Source organism: Oncorhynchus keta, chromosome 3 (assembly GCF_023373465.1).
Source record: "Oncorhynchus keta strain PuntledgeMale-10-30-2019 chromosome 3, Oket_V2, whole genome shotgun sequence".
Classification (NCBI taxonomy): domain Eukaryota; kingdom Metazoa; phylum Chordata; class Actinopteri; order Salmoniformes; family Salmonidae; genus Oncorhynchus; species Oncorhynchus keta.
The window spans coordinates 26,708,490-26,720,989 of NC_068423.1; the positions used below are offsets into that span (position 1 = coordinate 26,708,490).

At 46.0% G+C, this 12,500-nt stretch overlaps 1 protein-coding gene across 1 annotated transcript in view; it reads right to left on the reverse strand.

Moving 5' to 3' along the window:
• The window catches only part of mcu (mitochondrial calcium uniporter), a 159,809-nt gene that overhangs the window by 143,284 nt on the left and 4,025 nt on the right, over positions 1-12,500 (reverse strand). The window lies entirely within an intron of this gene.

Sequence of the window (12,500 nt, forward strand, 5' to 3'; positions counted from 1 at the left end):
TGTGTGTGTGTGTGTGTGTGTGTGTGTGTGCTGTGTGTGTGTGTGTGTGTGTGTGTGTGTGTGTGTGTGTGTGTGTGTGTGTGTGTGTGTGTCAGAGCTGTGTGTGTGTGTGTGTGTGAGAGCTGTTTACACCCTTTAAGTTTGCCCATGTGGTGAGTCCACCACACACAGATGAAAGCTGGGCCTAACCAAGCGTTCTCTCCCTCCATCCATCCATCATCGTATTATTCTCATTTGCCTACTTTAATGTCCGCGTCACAGATGTCTTCCTAGTCGGAGTCCCATAGTGCACCCTACTCCCTACATAGTGCACCCTACTCCCTACATAGTGCACTAGTTTAGACCAGGGCTCCATAGGGCTCTATGTAGGGAACAGGGGTCCATTTGGGAGACACCTCTAGTTACTCAGCTACACAGACAAAACGGCTAATTGCTCATTAACGTACTCTGACAGCAGGCTACACACACAGAGTGCAGGGTGGAGACAGCTTTACCTGGTTTCCTCGGGTAAATGACCATCAAGGGTACTGATGCATACCATCGAGAGTGTTCATAACAGGAACACACAGTAGTCGATGTCCTCTAGTATAACAGGAACACACAATAGTCGATGTCCTCTAGTATAACAGGAATACACAGTAGTCGATGTCCTCTAGTATAACAGGAATACACAGTAGTCGATGTCCTCTAGTATAACAGGAACACACAGTAGTCTCGATGTCCTCTAGTATAACAGGAACACACAGTAGTCTCGAGGTCCTCTACCATAACAGGAACACACAGTAGTCTCGAGGTCCTCTAGTATAACAGGAACACACAGTAGTCTCGATGTCCTCTAGTATAACAGGAACACACAGTAGTCTCGATGTCCTCTCGTATAACAGGAACACACAGTAGTCTCGATGTCCTCTAGTATAACAGGAATACACAGTAGTCTCAATGTCCTCTAGTATAACAGGAATACACAGTAGTCTCGATGTCCTCTAGTATAACAGGAATACACAGTAGTCTCGATGTCCTCTAGTATAACAGGAATACACAGTAGTCTCGATGTCCTCTAGCATAACAGGAACACACAGTAGTCTCGATGTCCTCTAGCATAACAGGAATACACAGTAGTCTCGATGTCCTCTAGCATAACAGGAACACACAGTAGTCTCGATGTTCTCTAGTATAACAGGAATACACAGTAGTCTCGATGTCATGCTAGCCTACTACAGCTCCAGGCCTGGAGCCCAACACGACAGGCCTGGAGCCCAACACGACAGCACAAGACTAGCATGTGGCTCAGTCGGCGTGCAAAGCCAAGAGTTGTGGGTACGATTCCCACTAGGGCCACTTACACGTTAAAAAAATGCACGCATGACTAAGTCGCTTTGGATAAAAGTGTCTGTTAAATGACATATATATATATACTGCCGGGGCGACAGTGTAGCCTAGTGGTTAGAGCGTTGGACTAGTAACCGGAAGGTTGCGAGTTCAAACCCCCGAGCTGACAATTGAAAATAAGAATGTGTTCTTAACTGACTTGCCTGGTTAAAGGTAAAAAAATTATAAAAAAATTATATTATACAAAACATTAGGACATAGACCAGGTGAATCCAGGTGAAAGATATGATCCCTTATTGGTGTTACCATATAGATTCTATATAAAGTGGCAATATTAGAAAGGTGTTCTTAATGTTTTGTACACTCAGTGTACACAGTACACATATTATCCAGAGCACCGATGCAGGTAGCCTAGCGGTTAGAGTGTAGGGACGGCAGGTAGCCTAGTGGTTAGAGTGTAGTGGCGGCAGGTAGCCTAGTGGTTAGAGTGTAGGGACGGCAGGTAGCCTAGTGGTTAGAGTGTAGGGGCGGCAGGTAGCCTAGTGGTTAGAGTGTAGGGGCGGCAGGTAGCCTAGTGGTTAGAGTGTAGGGGCGGCAGGTAGCCTAGAGTGGTTAGCGGAGTGTACGGGGGCGGCAGGTAGCCTAGTGGTTAGAGTGTAGGGGCGGCAGGTAGCCTAGTGGTTAGAGTGTAGGGCGGCAGGTAGCCTAGTGGTTAGAGTGTAGGGGCGGCAGGTAGCCTAGTGGTTAGAGTGTAGGGGCGGCAGGTAGCCTAGTGGTTAGAGTGTAGGGACGGCAGGTAGCCTAGTGGTTAGAGTGTAGGGACGGCAGGTAGCCTAGTGGTTAGAGTGGTTAGAGTGGTTAGGGGCGGCAGGTAGCCTAGTGGTTAGAGTGTAGGGGCGGCAGGTAGCCTAGTGGTTAGAGTGTAGGGGCGGCAACGTAGCCTAGTGGTTAGAATGTAGGGGCGGCAGGTAGCCTAGTGGTTAGAGTGTAGGGACGGCAGGTAGCCTAGCGGTTAGAGTGTTGGACTAGTAACCGAAAGGTTGCTAGATCGAATCCCTGATCCGACAAGGTAAAAATCTGTCGTTCTGCCCCGGAACAAGGCACTGTTCCTAGACCATCATTGAAAACAAGAATTTGTTCTTTAACTGACTTGCCTAGTGAAAGAAAAGGTTAAAAAAAAACTAAAAAACAACTCCAGAATGGCTGTCCTTATACAACAACAGGACAAGGCCACTCTGTGTGCTCAATTCATGAATATAATAATAATAATATATGCCATTTAGCAGACGCTTTTATCCAAAGCGACTTACAGTCATGTGTGCATACATTCTACGTATGGGTGGTCCCGGGAATCGAACCCACTACCCTGGCGTTACAAGCGCCATGCTCTACCAACTGAGCTACAGAAGGACCGAAAACAAGTCACAGACCAATGGCCATCGTTTTCCCTCGTCACTACAGACTACAGTCTCTGAAGTGATGTTTCTTCAAATCTAAACAGCACCATTTGTTTCTGCTCATCAATACCTTAAACATATTCTGTGTAAAGCTGACGAGCGACTAAGCAGAAACCATTAGACGTTGTAAGAACGGGATAGACGACGATCAGGTTTGGCTGTAAACGTGGCCCTTACGTCGAGCTACAGGAACACACAGTAGTCTCTACAGTATTCTATAACCACGCTGGAACTCTCTCACATCACTACTCATATTCCGGTAGTTATTCCAGGTCTTTTGCCTAAGAGGGAAACAGCTGGTGAGCGGGAGAGAGGGGAGGGATGAGAGGAGCGAGAGGGAGAGAGAAAGGGGGGAGAGGAGGGAGAGAGGGGAGGGATGAGAAAAGAGGGAAAAGGTGGAGAGGGCATGGCAGGCTGAGCAGGTGGCAAATTCACGACACGGATGGACGCACTTATGGAGAGGAGAGCACATGGGGACTATAGAGTGGGAGAGGGGGGGGGGAGAGAAGAGAGAGAGAGAGAGAGAGAGAGAGAGAGAGAGAGAGAGAGAGAGGGATCTAAACCAGTCCCTGATTAGAGGGGAATCACCCACCTGGTGTCCCAGGTCTAAACCAGTCCCTGATTAGAGGGGAATCATGCACCTGGTGTCCCAGGTCTAAACCAGTCCCTGATTAGAGGGGAATCACCCACCTGGTGTCCCAGGTCTAAACCAGTCCCTGATTAGAGGGGAATCACCCACCTGGTGTCCCAGGTCTAAATCAGTCCCTGATTAGAGGAGAATCACCCACCTGGTGTCCCAGGTCTAAATCAGTCCCTGATTAGAGGGGAATCACCCACCTGGTGTCCCAGGTCTAAACCAGTCCCTGATTAGAGGGGAATCACCCACCTGGTGTCCCAGGTCTAAACCAGTCCCTGATTAGAGGGGAATCACCCACCTGGTGTCCCAGGTCTAAACCAGTCCCTGATTAGAGGAGAACCATTTTTTTTTTACGCAGTGGAACTGGCTTCGATGTCCAGAGTGGAGTTTGCCGGGCCTGTCAGATGTTATAGCTAGCTACTGTACTAGTGTAACGGATGTGAAACGGCTAGCTTAGTTAGAGGTGGTACGTTACACAAGTTATACTGTTTCACTAACCAGGAGACTTCCTCAAGTACAGTCTACGACTGAAATTCAATGTACTTTTTTTTGTTACATTGATGAGGAGGTTATATCCTTGGTGTCGGGGGTTATATCCTATTGGTTGCATCAATAGAAGAGCTGCTTTTCATAATCAGACGAAAACGCTGATGAAGGCTGCGGCCTGAAATGTGTTGGTTTGAACAATAAAGAATACACTTTTTTATATATATAATTTCCACAGAAATTTTAAGAAAATGCTGAATTTCCTCTTTACTTAAACAATCAGCTGAACAAATGTAGCTTTTTTTTAAATATTTACATTATATTTTATTTATATATTTTTTTCATATTTTTACAATTTATACATCACACAGATATTCTGAAATATTTTCTAATCTGCTTTTGAGAGACTTTGACCTCTGAGATCAGGTTAAATTAATACATTTGTTTCAGTTTTAAAAGGGTCTGACGGATATTCACCATCTTTTTGGTAGAGATGGAAAGAGACAAGTGAGCTCATTGGTTAATCAGACTTGACATGTCACAGCCGGGGATGTAGGCAGCTCATTGGTCTATCAGACTTGACATGTCACAGCCGGGGATGTAGGCAGCTCATTGGTCTATCAGACTTGACATGTCACAGCCGGGGATGTAGGCAGCTCATTGGTCTATCAGACTTGACATGTCACAGCCGGGGATGTAGGCAGCTCATTGGTCAATCAGACTTGACATGTCACAGCCGGGGATGTAGGCAGCTCATTGGTCAATCAGACTTGACAGTAGGAGGTGAGATAATATTGAGCCGTGTGGAACATAGTCCAGTAATACCTACATGCCCCTGTAGGGTTTCACCAACACAACGTACTGTAGCGTAGCAGCCGTAACCGATAGCAACATGTCCTCAATTCTTCAGTACAACAGTATCCAAGACAAAAACACTTTCCAATTTACACTAGTAAGCAATGCAACACACCAGTGCAAATGCACTTAAAGAAATGTTCTGCTGCCATGTTCTGCTGTCAGATGTAGTAAAAATGTTCTGCTGCCATGTTCTGCTGTCAGATGTAGTAAAAATGTTCTGCTGCCATGTTCTGCTGTCAGATGTAGCAAAAATGTTCTGCTGCCATGTTCTGCTGTCAGATGTAGTGAAATGTTCTGCTGCCATGTTCTGCTGTCAGATGTAGTAAAAATGTTCTGTTGCCATGTTCTGTTGTCAGATGTAGTAAAAATGTTCTGCTGTCAGATGTAGTAAAAATGTTGTGTTGCCATGTTCTGCTGTCAGATGTAGTAAAAATGTTGTGTTGCCATGTTCTGCTGTCAGATGTAGTAAAAATGTTCTGCCGCCATGTTCTGCTGTCAGATGTAGTAAAAATGTTGTGCTGTCAGGCCTAGTGACTTCTCAACCACTCAATGACCTGTCTGTAGACACTTTGGTAAATGTGGAAATTGAACCACAGCTGGAAGCATCCATGGCAAAACAAGTCCACCTTACGGGCATATCAAACACTGACTCAGCTTTAAAATTGTTTTCACCTCCTGTGTGAAATACAGCCAAGGCTATTTATAAAAAACAACCACGCAACGTTGGGCTGAACTGTAGACACTATAGGTAAATATGGAAATATGAACCACAGCTGGAAGTCAAATCTGTCATCTCCTGTAACAATACCACAACGACACGATACATATCATGTGGAATGACCTCATATCCTACAGCTTTAAAATTGTTTTGAAAACCGCCACTGGATCTCAGTGTCTTATAAACCACCAGACTGGATCTACAGCGCCACCTGCTAAAACCAGCCAGACTGGACCTACAGCGTGTCTATAAACCACCAGACTGGATCTACAGCGAGTCTATAAACCACCAGACTGGATCTACAGCGTGTCTATAAACCTCCAGACTGGATCTACAGCGTGTCTATAAACAGACTGGATCTACAGCGCGTCTATAAACCCAGACTGGATCTACAGCGCGTCTATAAACCGCCAGACTGGATCTACAGCGCGTCTATAAACCGCCAGACTGGATCTACAGCGCGTCTATAAACCGCCAGACTGGATCTACAGCGCGTCTATAAACCGCCAGACTGGATCTACACTATAAACCGCCAGACTCTACAGCGTGTCTATAAACCACCAGACTGGATCTACAGCGTGTCTATAAACCACCAGACTGGATCTACAGCGTGTCTATAAACCTCCAGACTGGATCTACAGCGCGTCTATAAACCGCCAGACTGGATCTACAGCGCGTCTATAAACCGCCAGACTGGATCTACAGCGCGTCTATAAACCGCCAGACTGGATCTACAGCGCGTCTATAAACCGCCAGACTGGATCTACAGCGCGTCTATAAACCGCCAGACTGGATCTACAGCGCGTCTATAAACCGCCAGACTGGATCTACAGCGCGTCTATAAACCGCCAGACTGGATCTACAGCGCGTCTATAAACCGCCAGACTGGATCTACAGTGTCTTATAAACCACCAGACTGGATCTACAGTGTCTTATAAACCACCAGACTGGATCTACAGCGCGTTTATAAACCACCAGACTGGATCTACAGCGCGTCTATAAACCTCCAGACTGGATCTACAGCGCGTCTATAAACCACCAGACTGGATCTACAGCGTGTCTATAAACCGCCAGACTGGATCTACAGCGTGTCTATAAACCGCCAGACTGGATCTACAGCGTGTCTATAAACCACCAGACTGGATCTACAGCGTGTCTATAAACCGCCAGACTGGATCTACAGCGTGTCTATAAACCGCCAGACTGGATCTACAGCGTGTCTATAAACCGCCAGACTGGATCTACAGCGTGTCTATAAACCGCCAGACTGGATCTACAGCGTGTCTTATAAACCGCCAGACTGGATCTACAGCGTGTCTATAAACCGCCAGACTGGATCTACAGCGCGTCTATAAACCACCAGACTGGCTCTACAGCGTGTCTATAAACCACCAGACTGGATCTACAGCGTGTCTATAAACCACCAGACTGGATCTACAGCGTGTCTATAAACCACCAGACTGGACCTACAGCGTGTCTATAAACCACCAGACTGGATCTACAGCGTGTCTATAAACCACCAGACTGGATCTACAGCGTGTCTATAAACCACCAGACTGGATCTACAGCGTGTCTATAAACCACCAGACTGGATCTACAGCGTGTCTATAAACCACCAGACTGGATCTACAGCGTGTCTATAAACCACCAGACTGGATCTACAGCGTGTCTATAAACCACCAGACTGGATCTACAGCGTGTCTATAAACCACCAGACTGGATCTACAGCGTGTCTATAAACCACCAGACTGGATCTACAGCGTGTCTATAAACCACCAGACTGGATCTACAGTGTGTCTATAAACCACCAGACTGGATCTACAGCGTGTCTATAAACCGCCAGACTGGATCTACAGTGTGTCTATAAACCGCCAGACTGGATCTACAGTGTGTCTATAAACCACCAGACTGGATCTACAGTGTCTTATAAACCACCAGACTGGATCTACAGTGTATCTACAAATCATCAAACTGTGTCTATTGACATTTTAAAAAGGTGTAGTCAGCGATATAAAGTAGATGGACAAAGTAAACAGCATTCAGGTCAATTTACAACTAAGAGCGTTTGGAGTACAAGGCTTAACTTCCTCTGTTTTGGTCCTGTGTCTACCACGTTGTAGGAACGTGAAGCGAACCCATGCACATGTGCAGATACTGTAGCTGTGGGAGAGCAAAGTACGATGCAAGACGGCTCACTGTCGATTCTATTGGTTTAAAGGAACAGCCCCCAGGACAGTAGATACTATTGGTTTAAAAGAACAGCCCCCAGGACAGTAGATACAATTGGTTTAAAGGAACAGCCCCCAGGACAGTAGATACAATTGGTTTAAAAGAACAGCCCCCAGGACAGTAGATACTATTGGTTTAAAAGAACAGCCCCCAGGACAGTAGATACTATTGGTTTAAAGGAACAGCCCCCAGGACAGTAGATACTATTGGTTTAAAAGAACAGCCCCCAGGACAGTCGATACTATTGGTTTAAAGGAACAGCCCCCAGGACAGTAGATACTATTGGTTTAAAAGAACAGCCCCCAGGACAGTAGATACTATTGGTTTAAAGGAACAGCCCCCAGGACAGTAGATACTATTGGTTTAAAAGAACAGCCCCCAGGACAGTAGATACTATTGGTTTAAAAGAACAGCCCCCAGGACAGTCGATACTATTGGTTTAAAAGAACAGCCCTTATGTTCAACATCCGACCACAAGGAGCTACAGAGGGTAGTGTGTAGGTCCCAGTACATCACTGGAGCCAAGCTTCCTGCCATCCAGGACCTCTACACCAGGCGGTGTCAGAGGAAGGCCCTGGAAATTGTCAATGACTCCAGCCACCCTAGTCATAGACTGTTCCCTCTGCTACCGCACGGCAAGCGGTACCGGGGCACACCAAGTCTAGGTCCAAAAGCCTTCTAAACAGCTTCTACCCCCAAGCCATATGACTGCTTAACAATGAATCAAATGGCCACCCAGACTGTTTACATACGCAGGCATATGAATGAGAAGACCATGAACACACAGCCAATCGAGGCCTGACCCCTGAAAACTCATCCATCATTGAAACGCAAAGCAACGCTACCACATCAGTCACTGTCACGGCAACAGTAACCATGGGAGAGTAGAGGGCTCTGGAGCGACCTGCCAATCAACTGGCTCTAAAAACAGGACTATCATTCACTAGTGCTAGCTAAATGACGCTCAGATGTGACATACACACCCACCTCCATTGATTTTGTTAGAAATGTTTGAGTCACTCAGTCTATATGACCTATAATTACTTACACTATGAGTGAAATAGTTTTCCTTCCCCCCCAAAATTGTAATAAACTCCCTTAAAAAGCAACTTTATGTGTTGGAATGGTGTGGGTGTACCCCCGACAACGGAATGATGTGGGTGTACCCCCCCGACAACGGAATGATGTGGGCGTACCCCCCAAACAACAGAATGGTGTGGGCGTACCCCCCCCAAACAACAGAATGGTGTGGGCGTACCCCCCCCCCAAACAACAGAATGGTGTGGGCATACCCCCCCCAACAACAGAATGGTGTGGCCGTATGCTGGTGATAAAAAATATGAACACGACTAGACCGCTGATTGGCTAGCTCAGTCTCTTTTCCCCCGACCCCATCGACTGCCAGTCTCAGTCTCTTTTCCCCCGACCCCATCGACTGCCAGTCTCAGTCTCTTATTCCCCCGACCCCATCGACCGCCAGTCTCAGTCTCTTTTCCCCCGACCCCATCGACTGCCAGTCTCAGTCTCTTATCCGGCACTAATCCGGATCATTTCAGCTTCAGAATCAAAGAGGTAAACGTAAATTAAATTAACTCAATCCTGATTGGATTATTTTCCAGGAAGGGGAGCCTGACCTCTGCCCCGGTCGACCCACTCCCTCAAGGTCCCCAGAGGACCCTGATAACGAGGTCTTACCACAAATAGTGTACTGGTCCCGTTTGATTTCAATAAGGAAATGAGAAAAAGTGACATGTTTTCAAATCATTAGAAGCATCCTCATATTCAATCCAACATTTAATTTTTCTTCCACTCGATGTTCGATGCCATTTTTGGGCTGACGTGCGGCTCGTCTTTGATGTGACATAAAGAGAGGGGCCCAGATGGTGTATGGCAAGATTCAATCATTTGCCTTTCTGACTCGTCCCGCAGAGAACCCCAATTTTAGACAGAGATGTATCAGTCTTGAGGGGCTGTTTATTCAAAAACGGCTCCGACACGACTCCCCTGCCACGCGTTAGAATGGACTGGATGGTGATCTACTTTTATATATATAATATATAATAATATATGCCATTTAGCAGACGCTTTTATCCAAAGCGACTTACAGTCATGTGTGCATACATTCTACGTATGGGTGGTCCCGGGAATCGAACCCACTACCCTGGCGTTACAAGCGCCATGCTCTACCAACTGAGCTACAGAAAGCCCTACGGGAATAGGTTACCATTTTGTATGCAACTATTGGGACTGTTTATGCACATGGATGTTAAGGAGGCTGATAAATCCATGTCTGTAGTCTACTCCCCTGCCGCGCGTTAGTCCTGAGTTCTAAGGAGCTCTTTTATATAGACAGCTGAGTCAATAGGGAGGAAGCCCAGGTTAAAAGGAGAAGTTTTTGTTTTTTTCCCCAACCAAATCTACATTTTTTTTTTGAGATCCAGACCTTATATTCCATTTTGTGCGTCTCGAGATCCTCTATCCAGCTGTTCCATTATCTGTAAAACGCCTGCTGCTACAAGTAACCGTCAAAATAACGGAAACACCAACAAAGTGTCTTAATAGGGTGTTGGGCCACGATGAGCTGCCAAAACAGCTTCAATGGGCCTTGGCATAGATTCTACAAGCACCCCATGCTTTCAATATACTTTGCATCCTTCCTTTACGCAGGTGTTTCCTTTATTTTGGGAGTTACCTGTAGAATGGACGGAGTATCGCTATCCAGGTAGTATAGCCATGGAAACCGAGCTCAGGCCAGGATATAGCTGGGCAAACATGCACACTTGGCGAACTCAGGACACAGATGATAGTTTTTATGCCCTGATATCAGGAGCTGGCGGTGGGAAAAAAAGAATGTTTTTGGAGCCTTCGTTGATGTTTTTCCAGGGGACCCATACTACACAATAAAGGAAGTAATATTTAGGGCAAGTTTCTCAAAAACAAGTGGAAAAACAAAAAAGGAGTCCGGTTCTTTTTCCAATTACTACCATGCGTATACATTTATTCTGTAAGGAACATTTAAAATGTGATTGAGATGGTTTGGGGTGAGTTGGACCGCACAGTGGAGGAAAAGCAGCCAGCAAGTGCTCAGCATATGTGGGAACTCCTTCAAGACTGTTGGAAAAGCATTCCAGGTGAAGCTGGTGCAGAGAATGCCAAGAGTGTGCAAAGCTGTCATCAAGGCAAATGGTGGCTACTTTGAAGAATCTAAAATATATTTTGATTTGTTTAACCATTTTTTTGGTTACTACATGATTCCATGAGTGTTATTTCATAGTTTTAAATATCTTCACTATTATTCAACAAAGTAGACAATAGTAAAAATGTATTAAAACCCTGGAATGAGTAGGTGTGTCCAAAATGTTGACTGGTACTGTACATCGATTTATTTTCTTGCTCAGAAAACATGGAGGTGAAAGAATACATTTGCCTGCGGGCTGTCAGTTGGGGAGACCTGTTGTAGAGCAGGAAACCTGCAGGAGCGCGCCACTGCTTTGCTGTTTGCATAGAATGACAGGGTGTTGTCCAGGGTCACACCAAGGTTCTCTGCATTCTGGGAGAGGGATACCATGGAGTTGTCAACCATGATGGAGAGGTCTTGGAGCGGGCAGGCCTTCCACGGGAGAATGACACGCACGGTCTTGTCGAGATCGAGCTTGAGGCGGTGAGCGTGTAGTGTCAAGTAGTAGTGTAGTGTCAACCGCATAGCAATGATAGGAGAGATCACGCGAGGACATGACGGAGCCGAGGGACTTGGTGTATAGAGAGAAGAAGGCCAAGAACCGAGCCCTGGGGGACACCAGTAGCGAGGGTACGTGGTGCAGACACAGGTGTGGCCTGCCAGGCGGGATGCAGAGTCCGCTGAGCCTGAAACTCCCAGCCCTGAGAGGGTGAACAGGAGACTCAGTGTCAAAGACAGCAGATTGCTGTAGGAGGATGAGGGCAGAGCGGAGAGCCTCTGTGACACACAGAAGAGCAGTCTCAGTTGAGTGACCTGTCTTGAAGCCTGTCTGGTTTGGTTTCTTTGAGGAAGGGAGCGACTCTGGTAAATGTCATGGGGTTAAGTTTCAAGTTTTAATGCCACCTGCACAAGTACAGTGAAATGCCTGTCTTGCAGTAATCAATATCAATATAGCACTAAAAAAAAAATAACACAAGGTAGAACAAAACCACAGGAGAAATGTAAATATGAAACAAGAAGAGCACGACCGTATACAATATACTTCCTTGCATATTCTACATCTGAACATCCCAAAGAGTCTCAAGAACGAGCTATGACCTAATGCAGTAGTAGATGTGCTCGGAATGTTCCGAGACATTCAGCAACTATTGGAAAGACAAGGGAAGTTTGCAACAACAACAAAAATGCTTTATTGACAAAAACCAACATGGACAAACCCACTGTTCCTAGGACTGTCGTTGTAAATAACAATTTGTTCTTAAACTGGACTTGCCCAGTTCAATAAAAAGGTTCAATAAAATAAAAATGTAAGTAAAATAAACATCACGTTGGCTTAGTAGTAGTTTTAAATGTATGGTCTCACAATGGAAACCTGGTTTGCGGTCGTTTAAAACAAAGACATGACAACATTGAATCTTAAGTCACTTAGCTAGTCACAGTAGTGCTTAACTCCATGGCAACATGAGGTTTACAGCCCCAAGAGTATCTGATGGTTGGAGTTTCCCGTCATGCAGAGAGGAGAATTAAAAACAAACAGCAGCCTCGCTGTCACAGACCTGACAGGGCACACAGCCGTCACAGACCTGACAGGGCACACAGCCGTCACAG